The sequence below is a fragment of the Anticarsia gemmatalis genome, chromosome 20 (assembly GCF_050436995.1).
Source record: "Anticarsia gemmatalis isolate Benzon Research Colony breed Stoneville strain chromosome 20, ilAntGemm2 primary, whole genome shotgun sequence".
Classification (NCBI taxonomy): domain Eukaryota; kingdom Metazoa; phylum Arthropoda; class Insecta; order Lepidoptera; family Erebidae; genus Anticarsia; species Anticarsia gemmatalis.
In genome coordinates this window covers 5,220,489-5,239,632 of record NC_134764.1, presented here as the reverse complement: position 1 = coordinate 5,239,632, position 19,144 = coordinate 5,220,489, and the positions used below count along the sequence as shown (strand labels likewise).

Here is a 19,144-nt window from a genome sequence, read left to right as displayed (position 1 = left end):
AGACTGGTAATCCAGGAAATAATCCATTATCCTGCAGTGAGATCCAGAACTGTGTTCAGAAATATAGTTTAAATTACCCAAAAACGTCATCTCCTCTCAAGTGATAGTTATCTCAACCATTTTCTATCGGAGAAGATCTCAACACGTTTTACTAGCAATTCTTTTTAATTACAAACATACGTGAGTGAGTTAAACGGATAGCATCGGGTTATAAAACAGTATCATTTGTACCGATGGGACGTAAAGGTGCTATTAAATGCGGCGACACCGGCCCGGGCTAATGGAGCCGGACCCTAATAAAACGTTCGACTTAGATACCACTGCGATTGAACTGGCTCCTTATTTGTAACGTTAGTGTGTATGTCCGGGATTATCTCCTAAACTGCTAAGCCGGAGACGATGTAAGTAGTTTTTTTTTCTTTATTTCTAGTGTCTTTGATTTTGTAATGGTATGTTTATATGTTTCGCGCGAATTGGGGCTCAAAGCTCCAATTATTTTCTGACAAAATAAAAAAATTGCGTTTCCTAAACAATCCAATAACTTCCAAATATTTACAATCTAAAACAATATAATATGTATAGCCTAACAACTTAGTAGACAACCTTGTAAGCGGGGTTTGGGGATATATCTACTTTATTTAGAAAATACCCAGAAGTATTAATGAAAGACCAAATAAATCGTGCATACTAAGGCTGTCTACTAAGTTGTCGCAATATAAGTTCCTAGCATTACTTTTCACGCAAATAACAAAAGGAAGCCAGAGCTTCGCTTGCTCCAATAACAATATTTCACACAATGCACTACTAAATTCATTTAAAAAGGAAAAACACAAAACATTTAATATTTCCGTACCGTTTCAAATGGATTGCAGTCCACTATTTGTAACAAATGTACAGTAGCGCTGTACACTCGGTACTATGGAGTATCGAGATTTCGACATTTAATATTAATTCATTGAAATGGTTCGTGGCTTAGTTAACGACAGCCGCGCGGATCGATCTCTGAGGTTAAGCTACGCTTGCAGAGGTTGTACTGTGGATGGGTGACCCTCTTACACATATCGAGTTCAGTCCGTGTTTCGGAAATTGTGTGTCCCGACTGTCATTTTGAAGATCTTTGACAGTCGTTAACAGTAGTCAAAAGCTTGAAAGTCTGACAACCAAGTCTTACGGAAGGGTATCATGTGATATCCTAGGTACCTGGGTTGTGGAGGTCAGATAGGCAGTTTTTTTTTTTTGTAAAAAAAATGTCTTGTGTGTTGGGTCGCCACCCTTGTCACCCAGACACCATCTCGGAAAAAAGAGTCTTGAACTAACGGTTTCATTGAAGGTCCCCCCCCCCCCTTGCACATAAAAAAATATTATTGCGTGCTCTGAAAAATGAAACTTCAAATGCTACTATTTTCAATAGCTAGCCGGTTGTCGATAGAGGCAGACTCGCGTTGCAAGTTGATATTGATATTTTTTTGTGAAAGCATTGAATTTCATAGTGCGTAGTGGTCGTTGACGTTAACTCGTAAAGAGCCCTTGTACTGCACTCGTTTATTTAGTGACGCACGATCGGTGTGCTAAACTTTTTTACGGTTCAAAGTTGATAGTTTGCTTTGATTTAATCGATGGTTGACGATATACCTATTTTGAATTGTACTTGAATAATTAAGTACATATAGGTCACGGCGTAAGCAATAAAGTTAATTATGTACATACTTTATGAAAACTTTTTCTTATTTTGTTATTGTTTTGTCATCAGCATTAATTACGCACAACTTTTGTATGCCAAATTGTTACATAAATACATACGTAACATCTGTTATAATAATTCAAATTTCAAAGACATTACACCGCGCGCCTCAGCGCTACTACTATTCGCGGATCGTAGGTTCGATTCTAATAGTCTAATCGATATGATAGCATTTTTGTATCTGTGATCTGTATATTTATAGACCCCGAAACTAATCCCGCAACAATACTCACCACATAGTTTGTTGCACTACTAGTTTTTTCAAAAACCGTATCGTATTTATTACATAGTATGCGTCATAATCGTCAATACATAGTGATGATATTCGTCATAGATGTAGGTATTTGTGCTGATATCAGAGTAGAGGTGAGCCGTTGACACGAACCCTCTGATACATTGTGTTTGTTACCAGTTTGATGAACTATACCGAGCAGTGTTTTTATTTCCTTATTATTTTAAGTTACTTATTATTGCTAGGATTATTTATATTCAAATATATTACAAATATATTGTTACAAAAGACAGGTGTATAAATTTATTGAATTTCTTTAAGGATAAATTTTGTGTTAATTTTCATCAAATTCCACATAATTATCAATAAAAATACCAATGTGTGGCAATTAGAAATTCGACAGCACTACGCGGCCAAAACGCAGCATTATTTTCTATTTTCACAAGATAACCACTATTTTCATGAGTATTTAAGATATTATTTTATTTAACCGACATCGAAAAAAGGAGGAGGTTTTCAATTCGCAGAAAACTTTTTCTTTAGTTCAATATGATTGAGGTACCCTATGTCTAGATAGTAACATAATCACACTATACTAAGACACATTTGTAGTCCAAATAGTCCATCTTACACACTGAGTCATAGTTCCTAGTACCTAAATGGATTAACGATTAGAACAGCTGTAGCCATGAGCTGGCATTCAAAGTTCCGAGAACACTGATAACCATATTAACGCATGATAAAAACAAATACATAGATAAACCAATCCGTTTAGTCGCAAGGTGAGTAAAGTACGCTAACTATCAATCTATACTAATATTATAAAGATGAAGATTTTGTTTGTTTGAACTCGCAAATCTCAGGAACTTCTAGTCCAATTTGAAAAATTATTTCAGTATTAGATAGCCCATTTATCGAGGAAGGCTATAGGCTATATATCATCACGCTACGACTAATAGGAGCAGAGTACCAGTAAAAAAAAATGTTACAAAAACGGGGAAAAATTTCACCCATTCTCTCTTATATGAAGCAAGCGAAGTTGCGCGAGTCAGCTAGTCTCTACTAATTGTAAATACGAAAGTAGTCTCTGCTTCATGCCTCCTAATCTACCGAAATTATTTGGATGCCATTTCGTTTTAGGATTATGCGAGACTCGAGAACAAATATAGTTTAATTTTTTTATCCTGGAAATTCCATTAGATCTTGTACTTACATATTTTTCAGAGCAAAAGTTAAAAATTTACTATTAAATGGACATTTATCCAGTAGTAAAAATGTACATACTTGAGAACATAATAATAATACGCCAGATATAATTATTTTCTCTCAGTTCAAACAAATTAGTATGTATATGACAGGTCCAGCAAACCTTTTTTTATTTCCATTGCTTTTTACATGAACCGACCACAGTTAACCTCACTCACTGGCCAGTAACAGTCATAATATATCTTCAATTTATTACGCAAAATTCACCATTATACGAAATTACGAAATAACCACAACACCCCACAATGAAAATTCATAATTGCAATATGGTATCCCTAAATTATAACCGATGCTGAACAATAGTGCTGCGGGCTTACCGGAGCTGTAGTTAAACCAATCATATCGATACTACGTCCGATTATCGAGATTACACAGTGAATATTCGATTTAATCGATGCAATACGCATTTTGAATTCATTTGAATCGTATACGGTCTCGATGACGTTTAAATGGTGGGAATTATGAATGGGAGTGGAAATCTGAATTTAATGTAAAATGATACTATAAATAAAAGTAAATGATTATTTCATTTTGATTCAAAATGTTATATTGTAACTGGCCATGTTTTATAGATTTTTATTTCAGTGGTCACAATCAGTTATATTGTAAATTAGTCCATTTATCTTTCGCTTCTTATTTTTCCCCTTACGCAAGTAGGGCCGTAGACTTTGAATTAAGACAATATCTGTGGTATTTCTGTCAATCCTTCAAAATACGAACAAGCGTAAATATTACCTGAAATTAGCTCCATAGATATAATATCATCTGAATTAAGCTTTTAATCGACTACCCAGTCATAATAGTATGTAAATGTAGTATAGAACTAGAATTTTCCAAAATATTTATTACTAAAGTTCTCAAAAAAATGGTAAATTAAGCATCAAAAGTAAATCTTGTAATCCACACGACTTTTAAAAACTTACTTTATTGCACTAATTAAAAAGCACCCAAAGGAGTAATAACTAATTAATAGAGCACAATAAAAATCTATTTTTCATTAAATAATAATCAGAACACGAATTCATTCACGATGGTGGCCGTCCATTTATAGCCAACTCGTTATAATTTAAGTTTACGATGTGTTGTTATGTTTATTACTTATGTTATGTTAAATACTCACGCTACTATTTTGATCGATATAAAAAGCGGGAATGTCATTCTGTACTAACAAATGTCTGTGTCTTTGCCTACCTTTAAAAGAAAATATAGTGATATTATACGTATGTATTTATAAATTATGACTGTATAGTGCTAAAATGTAGCTTAGCTTGGAAGCTGGTTATTTCGTAACCCCAGTTACAGCCGGAAGATCACGTAAAATCATTATATTGTGACGAAGTTAAAGGCGTTTTGATAAAGAAATCTACAATATACACACCCTTTGATGTATTTAGTTACTCAACTTCAAACTGTCTGCTAAAGCACTAATCATTGCTAGAATAAAATTATTTGTATCGTATGTTAGCTCGCTAAACACAAATATCAGTATTTATTTTTGTTGAAATACATGACATATCAGAATGATATCCAGAGCAATAGCATAGCATAGAATAAACCGTACCCATAAGTGTCAGATTTTCCAACAGACATATTAGAATTCAAGCGATAAACAGAAAAAAATATAATGTTATTTTTCTACAACATACTATGAAAGTATACGCAATAACATAAGGTTTGAAAAGGCCACACTAGGTGAGGTCCAAACGTATATATTTTCCGTAATCCGTGCACAAATACAGCTGTGGAGCTCATTTAAGAGGCTTAAGTATAAGCACTTATATAAAAACGTGGTCAAACCCAGATTTGTAGGGGTTCCGTAAACTATTACATACTGAAAAACTTAGTTTAGGGAAAGCCTGAAAAGATTGTATTGATTTTTATTTATTATTAAAACGAAAGTTTGTGTCAATCACTCAAAAACTTATGAAATTTGAGGAATCTGTTGTACGAAGCCGCAGGGAAAAGCTAGTTGTTTTATAAATCGAAGACGCTTACCTTTTTGTTGCCCAAAGAAAGTAGCTATGGTTAAATATCTTTTTGTCTGTCAAAGCTAAATTGATTAACCGGAATTATGAAATTTTATAGTCCGATAGTTCGTTTCCCAGGAAAAGCCAATTCTAGCTCTTTTTATTAAAAACAGCTATACGTAATTGACAACGCAGGCAAAATTCAGTACACTGCGAATAAAATCAATTGCAAAACTGTATGTGTGAAAAAGTGAATTATGGACGATTTCCTGACACTATCAGCTATCGATGACTAGCAAAGCACCGACAAATTTTGTACGAAATACTGATTAGCGCCCTTAGCAAGTGCCGTACGAACGAACTTTTAAGAACATTTTAAATGTCAAACTCTCGATATACGACAGGCATATACATACAGGCTGTACATATAGACATACAGGCGGAATAAAAACGTGCTACTGTACTAAACCCCACACTATAACATAAAATATTTATTAAAACGGAACCCTAGTGGCACAAAAGGCCCGTCTAAAGGGTTGCCAGTAACAAGTAGCGAGAATAAACAGAAACAGACCAATAAAAGCAGTTACCGTAATTGCTTTAGTGTTTCCTTGTAATGGAACGTTATTTTTTATCACGTGTAACGAAACGTAGCACTAATAGAACTGTGAGTTTGTGTTGTTATAAATTTTAATAAAGAGGAAGATAGTCTATGTTATATTTTCAAAGAGAAAGATTAAGCTATTCTGCTAAGGACTAGTTGTAAATAGGTAGCTCTTTAAATATTTACATGATTCTCTGCTTTAAAAAAATCTATAACTTTTAATCCTTACAAGTTTGTAAAATAGTATTTAACGTTGATGTAAAAGTTATTTCTGAAGAATGTTGAAAATTATAGTTCACAGTAGTCTTGCCGCTTTGTCTAACTAGAAGTTCTATTTTGATGACAGACATATATTTCTATTTTCATTTGTCTTTTCTGAAGTCTTTTAGAATATACCTTTATAAACATAAATTTAAGATTACACAATTCCTTTTGCATAACTTTCAAATATCCCTCCCTATAGTTTTTCTCCCAAGGAATTTCTCCTCAATGTCCCAAGGAAATTTTCTACTATTATACATATAGAATTCAGCTAACACATCTCCCATCGTGTATTACTTACAAGAGTTATATCACGTAACTTGTTAGCGGTGAACATTGCACTCGCTTTGTACTCAGCAGATGTGTGGTTGCTCTGATGTGGTCAGGTACGACTTGCCACCGACTACAGATATATGGAATAACTTTAATATTTTAGTTGCTATTTTGTTTTAGGCAATATTAAAGTTATGGTTAATGTGAGATAGAATTGCGTAAAAATGTAAGGGGGGTGTTTAAACTGCAGTGGAACACGAATAGCTGTAAATAATAATGAAATAAAGTATAATAATTAAATTATTTAAGCTTAGATAAGAGAAAGTGTTGATAATTAAGATAATACTTTGTTTGACAAATCACAGAGGAAAATCTTTACATCTAATAGAACAGTAAAATATTGCGTTTATGCATTTAAACTATAAATAATATTATAAAGAAGTAATAATGCAAAGAGTCTACTTACAGAGCTTTATTATAGAGCTTATTCATGCCCATATGCATAATTTTCTTTCCCCAATACCAGAATAACGGTACACTCTTTTACGAATAATAAGACTTTATTTCTTCTATACATAGAGCAATAAAATGCACTGGAAGGATATACCTACCCAAAGTTAAACTTTACATAAGTTTATATTTCATTTTACGGGTCGCGTCTCTCAAAATTATATTTAATCCTTTGTTATACGAGCTTCAAATGTGACGTATTTTATAAAGGTTTATTTTAGTTTTCAAAATGCATTTTCACACGGAAGCAAGCGCGGGTAATTGGTGGCAAATATTTGAAAAGGCAACGGCCACCAGTCTCTTGCGGATTAATATTATATACGTTCAAGGGAATTCAACATTAGCATAAAATTATAGTTAGTTTGGATTATTATACTATTAAGCCCTGTTTTTAGAAAACCAGCAGGCAGAATGTACCGAGCCAAAGACATTTCTGAAATAAGTTCCTACATTGTAGAGGCACTAAAAGTTGTATGTTAGTAGTAGTAGTTAGTATTTAGTAATGAGCCAATAATATATACTCGATAATTGGGTATAAGTTCTATTTATAGTGATAATTATGCTAATTTTAGATTCTGGTAATCTACTTTGCTCCTACGGAAAATTACTCTGATTACCGAATGTTGTATAAATAAATGTAAATAACTGAAATCTATTTTTAGCCCCCGACGCCAAACAGGTGTTATAAGTTTGATTATTTCAGAATAAAATGACGTATTTGCTTGTAATGGACTCGAGCTTAGTTCCACTTCGCTTCAATATCCATTCTTTGCTTTAAATACCTAGCTGAATAATAATAAAACACTCAAGGTAATCGGTATAACATTGATTTCACACTCCAATTTTACAGACTCATGTAACAAAACACCAAAAGCCAGACAAACAAACAATGTCCCCAACCCCATAACAGCGGAAGCAATCACATACAATAAATAAAAAACACACACATTATGTACAAGAGAATAACCATGAATATTCAAAAGCCATACATTTTTGCCACAAAACATTTGAAACAAAATACAATTACAGTTTTCATCAAGAATGTTTAGCTTCGTGAAAGATTAATGAAACAATTTTGTCGAACAAATATTGTATGGCACTTACGACCTTATGTCGTGTTGCGTTAAATAAATAATGTCAGCGTATTGAAACGGTGTTATGATTTCGATGTACAGCTTTTTTGTGATACGTTTTTTTGCGTAGATGATTTTTGATTAACTAGATTTTTTCTAAAATTGTTGATTAGTAGAAGTTGATTACTTGGCAAAATTGGCTATTGTTATGGGCAGGGAAAAAATATGTTAAAAAAGGAACACGCGAGGAATATGTACTATTAATTATTTGTCCAATCAACAGCAACTCGATTTCTGCAGGGTTTATTTATGTAACATTTGATAAGTGTAAAAAAAATCTCTGGCATTAGCAGTAAGAACGCGTATTTCCTACGCTTAAAGTGGTCCAAACAAAATTTTTTGCTGTCTTCTTTAAATTCAGTGAAGTCTCAACAAAAAACTAAAATATATAAAAACAAACTAAAAATAACAATCTCACAATCATTTCATTGCCTTACCCAAGTTTGCCAATCAAAAGCTCAAATGTCAGTACACTGCTCGTCGTACGGCCTACATTTACTTCTAACCCGTGCCCTCAGATAACTCGTTGTTTCACGAACACGCCATTATCGCTATATCAACGACATTTCTATTATTTATTACAGATGAACTGACAGTATTAAGGTTACTGTGATAGGACGGTATTGTTGCCAAATGAACTGTAGGATTCGGTTTGGGGTTGACTTCCTCTTACGTCCAGAAGGTAGCGCGAGCGATTTGTGAAACAAACTCCAGTCTTATGTGTCGCTGGGCAATTACGTTACGTAGACATACCATAGGCTTCTTTACGTGATTTTGGACAGATTTTAGTGTAAGAGTAATCAGGTCTAATGCAGCTTTCATAGTAATTTATCGATACATTTCGATCACTGTGTTATGTCGTGCTGTTTAGTTTTAATGCCCCCTATAGGTCTAAAATTGTAAATGACGAAACTTGGGTGTATTTAAAATACACCTTTGCTTACACCTTCGGGTGTAACAGGCGAGATTTTATGTAAAAATGAATTTAATAATCAATAAAGAAATTGTCAGTAGTGTCTTACAATGTACAATCTGCAAACCTCTTGGTGCTCTAGGAGACCCATGTGGTGGAACTTTTTTAGAAACGTAAAATAAATCAGTAAACCTCAGTCAGGTCACCTGCTCGACTAGGCCGTCAATAAAGTTCCAGATTTATCGTTCAAATATTCAAACAAAGCAGCTAAAACAACCTTTGTACGAATAAAAATAAATATTTCATGTTATTTATGTAAACGCGTGTACCAAACCTGTGGTCACGATTGAAAAAATATATCTGTTTTGCCGCAAACCAAATAAAATGTAAAATATTTAAACAGTTATTGTAGGTAGAAATAAAATAACCAGCAACGGAATTATGAATAAAATATTATTTCGGTAATACTTTCTTCCTTTTTCTTGTCAAAATAATAATGTCAGTTCTTTAAGCCACCGTCTTCTTCTAAGTATGTAAGTATCGGCTTGACCAGACGATAGATAGTATGTTAAAAATCGATCTCAATCCTTGTCCAACATGAAACTGGCTAATTGCTTATTAATCTTTCAAAGATATCGCCCAAAACGCTAATTTTAAAATCAAAATGGCGAAAGAAACCTACAAAGTAAAAGAAAAACTAAATTGTTCTAAAAAAATCTTTAAGCATTCGTCATAAATGTTCAAGTTTTCAAACAATAAAAGCCTTTTGCGTGAAAGCCTTTTCAAATAGCATTTTGAACTGTTAAAAATAGGTTATAAAGCCGTGAATTTCATTTTGTATTTTTTCCTACCTCCCGAAATAAGCATAATTGAGGTTGTTTAGATGCTAAATAGTCGAAATTATTTTTTACTGCCGGCCCAATGAGGTCCTCTTGTTTCCATAGTGACATTATTCTTTAGAACGGCCTGTTAAAAAGAACGGCTTTAACATTATTTTTTCGTTTAAAAATACTAAATTGAGTGTTATTTTTAGAAGTCTTTTCTTTATGAACAACAACATAGCAAGTATGTAAAGATATTAACTATAAAGTCATGTATTTACATCCCAAATTAATTTATATCTCAAACAGATTTTGAAAGAAACTTATATCTACAATTAAGCTAAACATAAGCCGCAATACTATCAACTTAAACCACTATAAAAGCAGCCATAACACAATCCAAAACATCACAATTTGATACTAACTTGAAAACAAAACGGGGCACAAAACACGCGTCACAAAGCTTCATAACTAAGTTTAAAGTGAAGTTTAAAGCCGTCAAGAGCCGTATCACATGGCTCCTTACATTAAAGGCTGTTTGCCAGTGTTATCTTAAGCCGGTCAGGATTAGTCTACACTTAGAGCTGACACAACAAGTTATAAAGGTAAACTGTAGTGTGACAAAATTTTGCTCTCGTGTGTAATCGACCTTGTGGACTCCGGATATAGAAGCGCCCTATTTTGTGAAGTGCTTGAGGGTTATTTCGTTTTAAACGTATTTAGAAGACTATAGTGTACAACGGTAGAAGTTTTATTTTGTAGCAAAATTAAAAGATGACTTTGCCTCGAGAGTGGGATACACTTAAACTGATGATTTTATTAATGATATACTTCTCGGACACAGGAGAAGAATTGACAGTTTATGAAAGACACTCACTCACATTAATAAACATACAAAAATATTTAATAATTTATCAGCGTTAAGCAACCTTTGACGTGGCCGGTGGTTGGATGTATGTCCGTATATTAGTATTTTTTATCTTGTTTTAAGTTAGATTAAGGATTAGTCAGTTTTGTCCACACCCTTTTGCGTTACGTCAACTTAATCGATTCTTAACACGGTATACCACTGTGTCTAGAAAGCTTAAGTATCGTTATTATAGGAAAGTACCAAAAAATCTATTTCAGACAGACTTCTATTAATAACTCACTGTTTAAATAACCTGAAATAGAACTGTATCATTCGTCTGTGTAACGATCTTCTCAATTTATTTCATTTGCTAAATGTCACTGGCTCGTAAATCGCTTAAACGTTAATACCTTCCGCCCACAGCCGCTATCCTTCAGTGTAATCAAAAGTAATTTTATATCTCAATTTGCCCACTGCTGGCTAATTTCGTAGTGCCTGTGAACTTTTAAGTCTTAATCTTTTACCTGGATAAAATGTACTTAAAATAATTTACACTATTTTTAATATTAGAAGGTCTTTAAAATATCCAGACACACTTATATTTATTTATTACACACACATTACGATATTTTATTTCTTGTTCTAGGATTTTTTTTGTTCTTAAGCTTTAGGAGACAATTGTACAATCATAGGCAAAAATATGTTTACACTGTAAAATGTTCGAGAGTACTTTTCTAAAATATCAATTATACACAATGATTTTAAAGTTAATTTAAAGTTTATAAACAACAAATTTACCATATTTGAAAAATTCTGTTAAAAATGTGTCAGCGTATACATAATTTTACTCAGCACTGTACAATATATTTGTACCACTGTGGTATTACATCACGTATGTACAAAAATATCATCTGTAATTACGAAACGTAATTTATAATGAGCGAACATGAGCCTTCCGAAGACAATTACCATAATTACAGGCCACGAAAGGACCATACAAATAAGATAGGTCGATGAACCTACATAACTCTGTAAAAAAGTTGAAGCTTATTTCGTGATTAATTTGACAACAACAAAAGAGTTTTAAATTATTGTTTTTTTTTTGTCTATGTGTTAGAGAACAAAGAATTATGTTGTTGTTGAAATATATTAGTTTGTAGTAAAAAAAAATGTGAATGTGTAGAAAAAGTTTGACAAATGTTTTATGTTACAGATTAGTTTCAGTTGAATTGTTAGTTGTTATTATAGTTTATTACTCTTATAAGTACATTAAATAGTTGTAATTTATGATGTTTATAATAAGTAATTAAGGGGACTCGTAACTACTTTATTTCTTAACTAGCTGACCCGCGCAACTTCGCTTGCGTCACATAAAAGAGAATGGGTCATAATTTTTCCCGTTTTTGTAACATTTTTCGTTGCTACTCCGCTCCTAATGGCCGTAGCTTGATGTTATATAGCCTAAAGCCTTCCTCGATAAATGGTCTATCTAACACTGAAAGAATTTTTCAAATCGGACCCGTAGTTCCTGAGATTAGCGCGTTCAAACAAACAAACAAACAAACAAACAAACAAACAAACAATCAAACAAACAAAATCTTCAGCTTTATAATATTAGTATAGATTATGAATGTTCCATCGTCGAAATCACGTCTCAAGTTTTTGCAATATGATCAAATAACTACTGATATGGTTTTATAATACATTCAGGCAAGCATCAAATTAAATTTCTAGGAACCTGAGTTTAGTCCCAAAAAGGTTTAACATAAAAAAGACAAAACTCGACCTCCATCTATAACCTGCAATACGATACCTAAAAAACATAACCTAAAATTCTCTACCACAGACAATATCATCGACATTCACGATCAAAACAGCCAGTTAGAGCTTTAAAACTAAACGCAAAACAAAAAAGAAAAAACAAGGTCCATTTTTCTAAAACTGGAGTACAATAGGGCTAGAACAATAGCCAAATAACAGAACAAAGGTGACAATGACACGAAATGTAGGGGTTTTTTCCAGCCCTTTCTTAAAGATGACTGGCTGTTCTGCTCCTTTCTAAATAATTGTTTGGGTAAACCTAATGGTTTCGTGTTTGTTCGTGAATTAGTAGTTTTGTTCGTCATGTTTTGAGTGGTTTCGTTTTATGATTTGAATAGAGCAGATTATTTTACGAATTGGAGCGTTTATTTGTATTTTTGGTATGTTTAACTTTACAATTGCCGGATAAAGAATTAATCTTGTTTCACACTTAACAACAAACAAATTAAAGTATCTAGCCGTAGCCCGTAACGTAATGTTAGTTAGTCGATAGACTAATAGATTTGAAAATAAACACCACAGCTGGGCTTTTTGGTTACGAAATAAACTTTTCTTGAGCTGAAATAAACGTTGTTATATATTTTCCAAAAAAAGTAAGTCTTTTACTTTTGGCTCTATAACTCTACCTTTAGTATTCTACCAAAAGTCTTTTTACTAGTTTGACTTCAACGTTTGTGAGTAACATTTTTTTCTGTTACGTAATAAACATGAAAAAAATATTTATATTTTTATTTTATTCTACAAGTGCTGAAGATAAATCTATAGAAACTTGTATAAACGCGCCTTTTGTTAAAGCAACGAAATTTAATTAATGATTGAGTGCCACTAACTTTCTCAAATACACTTCAATTTATTTATTTACAATTGAAACAATTAATTTTGAGCATTGTTGTAACAAAATAAGTAAATATCCTATTGTTCGATCCAGTTACATTAAATAAACGAGTATTGGTAAAATTAAAGCCATTTATTTACATTTTCTTATATAAATATAAACAAAGAAAATAAACAAGAGTTTCGTTTCGTAATCCAGACTGCGTAAGCTTTATTTTAAATTGAAATATCAAATTATTATTTTTGTCGGGATTAAAAACATGACATCTTCTTTGATCAAGAGAAAGATAGACATAATTTTGTAAGCACGCAATTTAAAAGAAAACTGAGGAATTTATTTAAATTGTTAATATCAGCTTTTGTGTTGAAAAATAAAAGATTCTGGTTAATCTTAAACGATAAAGTAATCACGTCAAAAATATACCAAGCTTTTGCAAGAATATTTGAAATTCGAACACATTATAACTTATTTTTAAAAATGGCGAACATTCTAGTCACGCCTAGTAAAAAAAAACAAAATTATAGTGCCAAGAAATATGCACGTTATAATGAACTTTCATTCTCGTGTTTCCTAGAAATCATTTTGTAATATAGCGCGTAAACTGAACGCCATTTCCTCTATTTACTTGAAGTAAAATCAACGTTGTTTGACGTTTGAGCTCGACAAAGCCTGCCACAGTGTTCCTAACAAGCGTTTACCCTTTGACGAACCAGTAGTGCCAACCTGAGCGCTAGAAAGTACTACTACTAAATTTAGCTTTCAGTCATTTGAATATTTTTAGAATTCCATTCGTAGAAAAGATCTTTGTTGTTAAATGGCCAGTTTCCTTATTCCGGTAGCGGTGAATTTTATTGCCTCGAGTTTTCCTTAAACGACGTATTCACAGAGACTTTCAGATTCAAAGGTTTATAGTCACAGTTACTATACCTAAAATGTCTATATTTTATATATTAAATATGTAGTTGAAACTCGAACTAAAGTGTTGTTTTTTAATCATAAAACTAAATACGTAACCTAGATTTTTAAACCAGAAAATGAAACTTTTTTACCAAAAACTAAATAGAAATTTCTTTTCCCTGTAATATCAATCAGAATTCTTTTACAATTTAATGTGAAGGAACTCTTACCAATTCATCACGCTGTACCTAGTTCAAAGTAATGAAATTTTACAGGGAAATTTGATTTTGCGAGCCCATTTGAATTTTTAAATTACCTTTTCTGAAAATAAATAAAGTAAATTTGTAATTTTGCGCGTCCTTTCATACAGGTAGGGGAGGAATTCCGCGTGAAGCGAGGAGTTATGGCATTCTATCAAGATTGACATCTAAATGAAGGTGACATGGATACGCCATGGGCGAGACACATTATGCGGAAATAACGTTATACATATTAATACGCTCTAGGTCCATATGTATGTATGAAATAGACTAGAGTTCAACTTATGCGTGTGGTACTCTGCTCATATTGTTCGTAGCGTGGTGATATATAGCCTATAGCCATCCTCGATAAACGGACTATTTAACACTGACAGAATTTTTAAAATCGAACAAGTAGTTCCTGATATTAACGCGTTCAAACAAACAAACAAACTCTTCAGCTTTATAATATTAGTATAGATTCTCTATAAATTCAATTTCTAAAGTCTAGCACAAAAACTTAGCACCTCTTTTAATGAAATTCCTACCCCTTATGAAATTTTAGCCAAATTTCTAATGATTTCCTGCTCTCAATATTAAGATTTAAATTATTTCAGCATAAATAAAAAAAAGATTCTGTTGATTGAACTATCTTTTACTACGAAACACACAAAAGGTTATCTGCATAAATGAAGTGTTTTTTTTAATCCAAAATAAAATTACCATATTCAATAAAAAGTCATATTCTGACCCTACAATTGTCAAAGTAATTACTCACGTAAGTAGTAAACAAAAGAAATAATACCACGTTACTTATCAGTGTTCATAATTATACCTAAATGTACGTAAAGAGTTCAATGTATTCGATTTATATGCCTATTAGGTACTGTAATATATAAGTTAACTCATTAGCTGGTAAAAATAATCTGAGGTCATTAACCTGACGGTTAAACTAGGTTTTAAGAGGTTACATTTACTCGCGATATTCCGTTGTTTGAAGATTTTTACGATTATTTCCTGTTAAAAAATGAGACTGTGTTAATGAGGAATACCTTATAAATATTTTTTATTCGTCTGTCTGTCGTGAATTGTGCCTAAAATGCTGAACCAATTGTGGTAACATTTTGCATATTGATACATCTGACAACGAACTATAGTCCAGTTTTTATGACAACACTTTATGATCAGAATAATGATATGAGAAATTGTTTTTTGTAAAACATTAAACGCAAGAATTTTTATTATTATTTGTTAATATAATCAAAACGAAATTAAATTTAACATTAAACAAAAATAATAAAACATGAATAAAGAGAATACACGCTTCACATTTTGAGGAAGTAAATTAAATCAAAGTACATTTTATGAATAGTCTTATGCACTCACTGCACCTTATCTGACAGCTATTGAGTCAAAACAAAGATTCATAAGCGGCTTGAGGATCTCTGACTTAAGCCTAAAGTAGACGTTAATATTCTAGCGATGAAACCGCCTGTACGCCTAACCTTAATAATAGTCAGATTTGGTAAATACGACCCTGGTTTATAGCCTACAACCATTTTACCGGCTTAAATATTTTTATGTTACAAAAAGAACTTATAAAAGAAATCTATTTGTAAACTAAATTCGAAGTTGCACGATTCGAATATAATCTCGGTCTCTTTTACGCTTACTATTTTCTATTTAAAAAAGTTCGTCAGTTCCTAAATGGAGCAGCATTTTTCAAATAAAACAAATTAGGATTCGAATGTAGTCAAAACGCGTACCTTTTAAAAATAAAATTACGATGTCTATGAAAGGTTCATTAAACCGAAACGTTGTTATTTTATTTAGAAATAATGATATTTTGTCATAACGAGTTACGCGTAGTGACGAATATTTTATTTCAGACGTTCATTATAATTCTGAATAGCTAACAAATATTTTATGTCAATCTTATTGAATTTATTTACATAAGTACGACGCGGAGAAATGTGATTGTGGCTTTATAAATAAAAATCCAACATTACTTGATTTTATCGAACCAAAAAATTACTTGTAAAAATAAAATAATATTGTAGGTTACGCATATATTTCTTCCTTCAGAAAAACAATGATAAATATTATTCAAATAGATTCCCAATACAAGGAATCCTAAGTTAACGATTGTTTAAATCTAAAACCGATCGTTTCAATATAATACTATTAAAAAAAATACTTTCCACAACTTTACAACTAAAAAAACAAATCCCGCTAAATTTGCCGCCACGAAAAAAAAACAATTCAAAAAGGGCGCACAGATTAAAAATATGAATTAAAAGTGACAACTTACATTTCGTTCACAAATCACAGTCACACACAGACGCGCTCCGGTCCCGCACGGCACGTCCTCCCGGCAGAGCACACGGGGGAGGTATGAGATACTCGTAGTGCCGAATTTCCGTCTGGAAGCCGTACCCTTTCACACTAGCGCGGGAGAACGCTTTCGTGAGCTTTAAAGCTCGAAAAGCTTGAAGCTTTGTGTTATCAAGGATAAAGTAGATACCGTTTTATAATATCCTTCTTGTATGAAGTTCAAAATAAGCTTTTAAGTAATATACTGATGGCTTTAGACGAGTGTAGTCATAATTTAGGGACGTGACAACCATACATATTTTTATAATCACGATGCATTTTTATTCCCCGAAAGATGGAAAAAATGCGTCTAAATTTTTGCATCTAAAAATACATTCTGCGGTCTTTTTATGTAACCTACCCATATCGTTCCGGATTGAATAAAATTGACCAAATCAAAAAATGTTTCATTTTGTCATACATTTTTTACACATTACGTGAAAAAAAATTACTAATTCCAGGGGTAACAAACCCTTATCTATTTCATTCTTATTTAGGCGTAAGAACACGCATTCAAAATCGCGTTTGTAATCAATCTGAAAGTCCCTCCACAGAAGTGTGGTCGGTGTCTCGGGGTGAACGACTCCTGATGATAAGATTGTGGTGCCGGATGAGCAGCATTTGACAACAGGATTGATCACCGTAATTAGTGTGCTTCTACTTCAACAATAAATAATTATGTTGTAACATTTGTTATGTGGTTCTGGAGGGTGGTAATGAAACTTAAATTAATACGACTAGTTTCTGCGACGCTGTTTTTCATTGTAAGATGGGTACTAAAAACTGTTAATCATGGATTTTAAATTATTTTTCGTCAAATGTCCCTGTCGTAAAATAATACGCGATAGATGAGCGCTAAAAATAGGCTCGAAAAAAATATTGTCTCTGCAATTATATGTACCTAATAAAGATACCAAAATTTTATCAATCAGTATTCCATCGGCATTCAGTTTTTTCCAAACCAAATACACATGACTAAACAAAATTAAAAAAGAACTGAAAAGCAAAATCTAAAAAAAGAAATGCTAACTTTTTCCGTCATAATTTAGCAGCACGATTTCGTTTAACCGGCCGGTCGCAGGTGGACTAAAGAATTGAACGTTGAAAACTGTCAACACTCGACCGGCCAACACGGAACGGATTCGGGCAAATATTCAATTGAAAAAGTTATACAAGCTTTGCGAAATTTTAATACTTTTTACTATAGAAAGACTTGCGAGACTGGCAACTTTATTGTAGGTATTTAAGTTGCATAATCAATCTGTGATTCATACAGAAATGTTTATCAGTATTGATAAATATTATGACCAACTTCCGACTTTTTTACACAAAGATATAAGCTTCCTTCAAACATCTGAAAAATACTCAATAAAGAATTTGTTTAAAAATATCAAATAACAATTATAAATTGTAAAGCTCTTACCCCCGGTACATTTAGCGGTAGCTTATCTATTCAATAGCGTTTAAACTCATATAAAAAAACGCTACTGAATAGATAAACTACCACTAAACTCCGAAATCGGGCATTATAGGCAATATTAACCTGCCATCTATATTAATGTATCATCAAGTCAAACAATATACGTTCCACTCCCACGCTACTCCGTCAATAGCCACTTCACTGTCCAAGTAAAATTGATTAAGTCCACAACACACTCTGTTAGCAGCTGGCTAGTGTATTTAGCCATTAGCTTAGACAATACCAAGTAAGGAGCCTTCATTGTCTGACAAGCTCCTTTGTTAGTCCATTTCCTTCAGGTAGACACGCAATTGTGTATTAGTTGTACAACTATTTTGTTAATAGGCTCGAGGCGAACAATTTGTTACGAATTGTTTAAGTTATTTGTGAAGTAAGCTGTCAAATGCATGTATAATTCTGGGTATGGTTCGAAATTTAAAAAAAAAGGTAATGGCGCCACATCGTTAGCTTTGTTTTGTGCCGAATTCAATAAAAATTTAGAACTGTAGCCCGATTCTCTACCGCTATGGGCTACCGACAATCGGTTATTTAGCGATAAATGTTGTATGAAAATCTGATCAGTGTGAAATATTTTGGCAGTACATTCTAAGTGTCAAAATTTCGATACTTGATTTTGAATTACCTTTTTTATATTTGAAATGGCCATAAAACATGGGTACACATGAGCCCACACTTAACTGAAATAAAATAAAACTGGCTGGACAATTTTATTTTTACATGCAGTAAAAATATACGGCGGACCATGTGTGTAGTTATCCCCTACTGAGCAAGCTGTTAAGAACACGTTTACACCGTAATAGAATCATAAAGTATAATAAATTCATGTTAGCTGCTTTAAAGGCTCTTAGGTAGTAAAATATAGCGGCTGGTCTTTCAACGTAAATGCTCTAGTTGAAATAGAACAAAAGCTATTTATTTTCGAATCAAA

The 19,144-nt window shown here is 32.6% G+C and overlaps 1 protein-coding gene across 1 annotated transcript in view; it reads right to left on the bottom strand.

The window, feature by feature from the left end:
• The window catches only part of LOC142981773 (somatomedin-B and thrombospondin type-1 domain-containing protein-like), a 63,234-nt gene extending 46,415 nt beyond the window's left edge, over positions 1-16,819 (bottom strand). Inside the window, exon 1 of the mRNA XM_076127878.1 lies at positions 16,675-16,819. The gene's annotated coding sequence lies outside the window, so the exon portion shown is untranslated. The remainder of the gene's footprint in view (positions 1-16,674) is intronic.
• Positions 16,820-19,144: the final 2,325 nt, after the last annotated feature.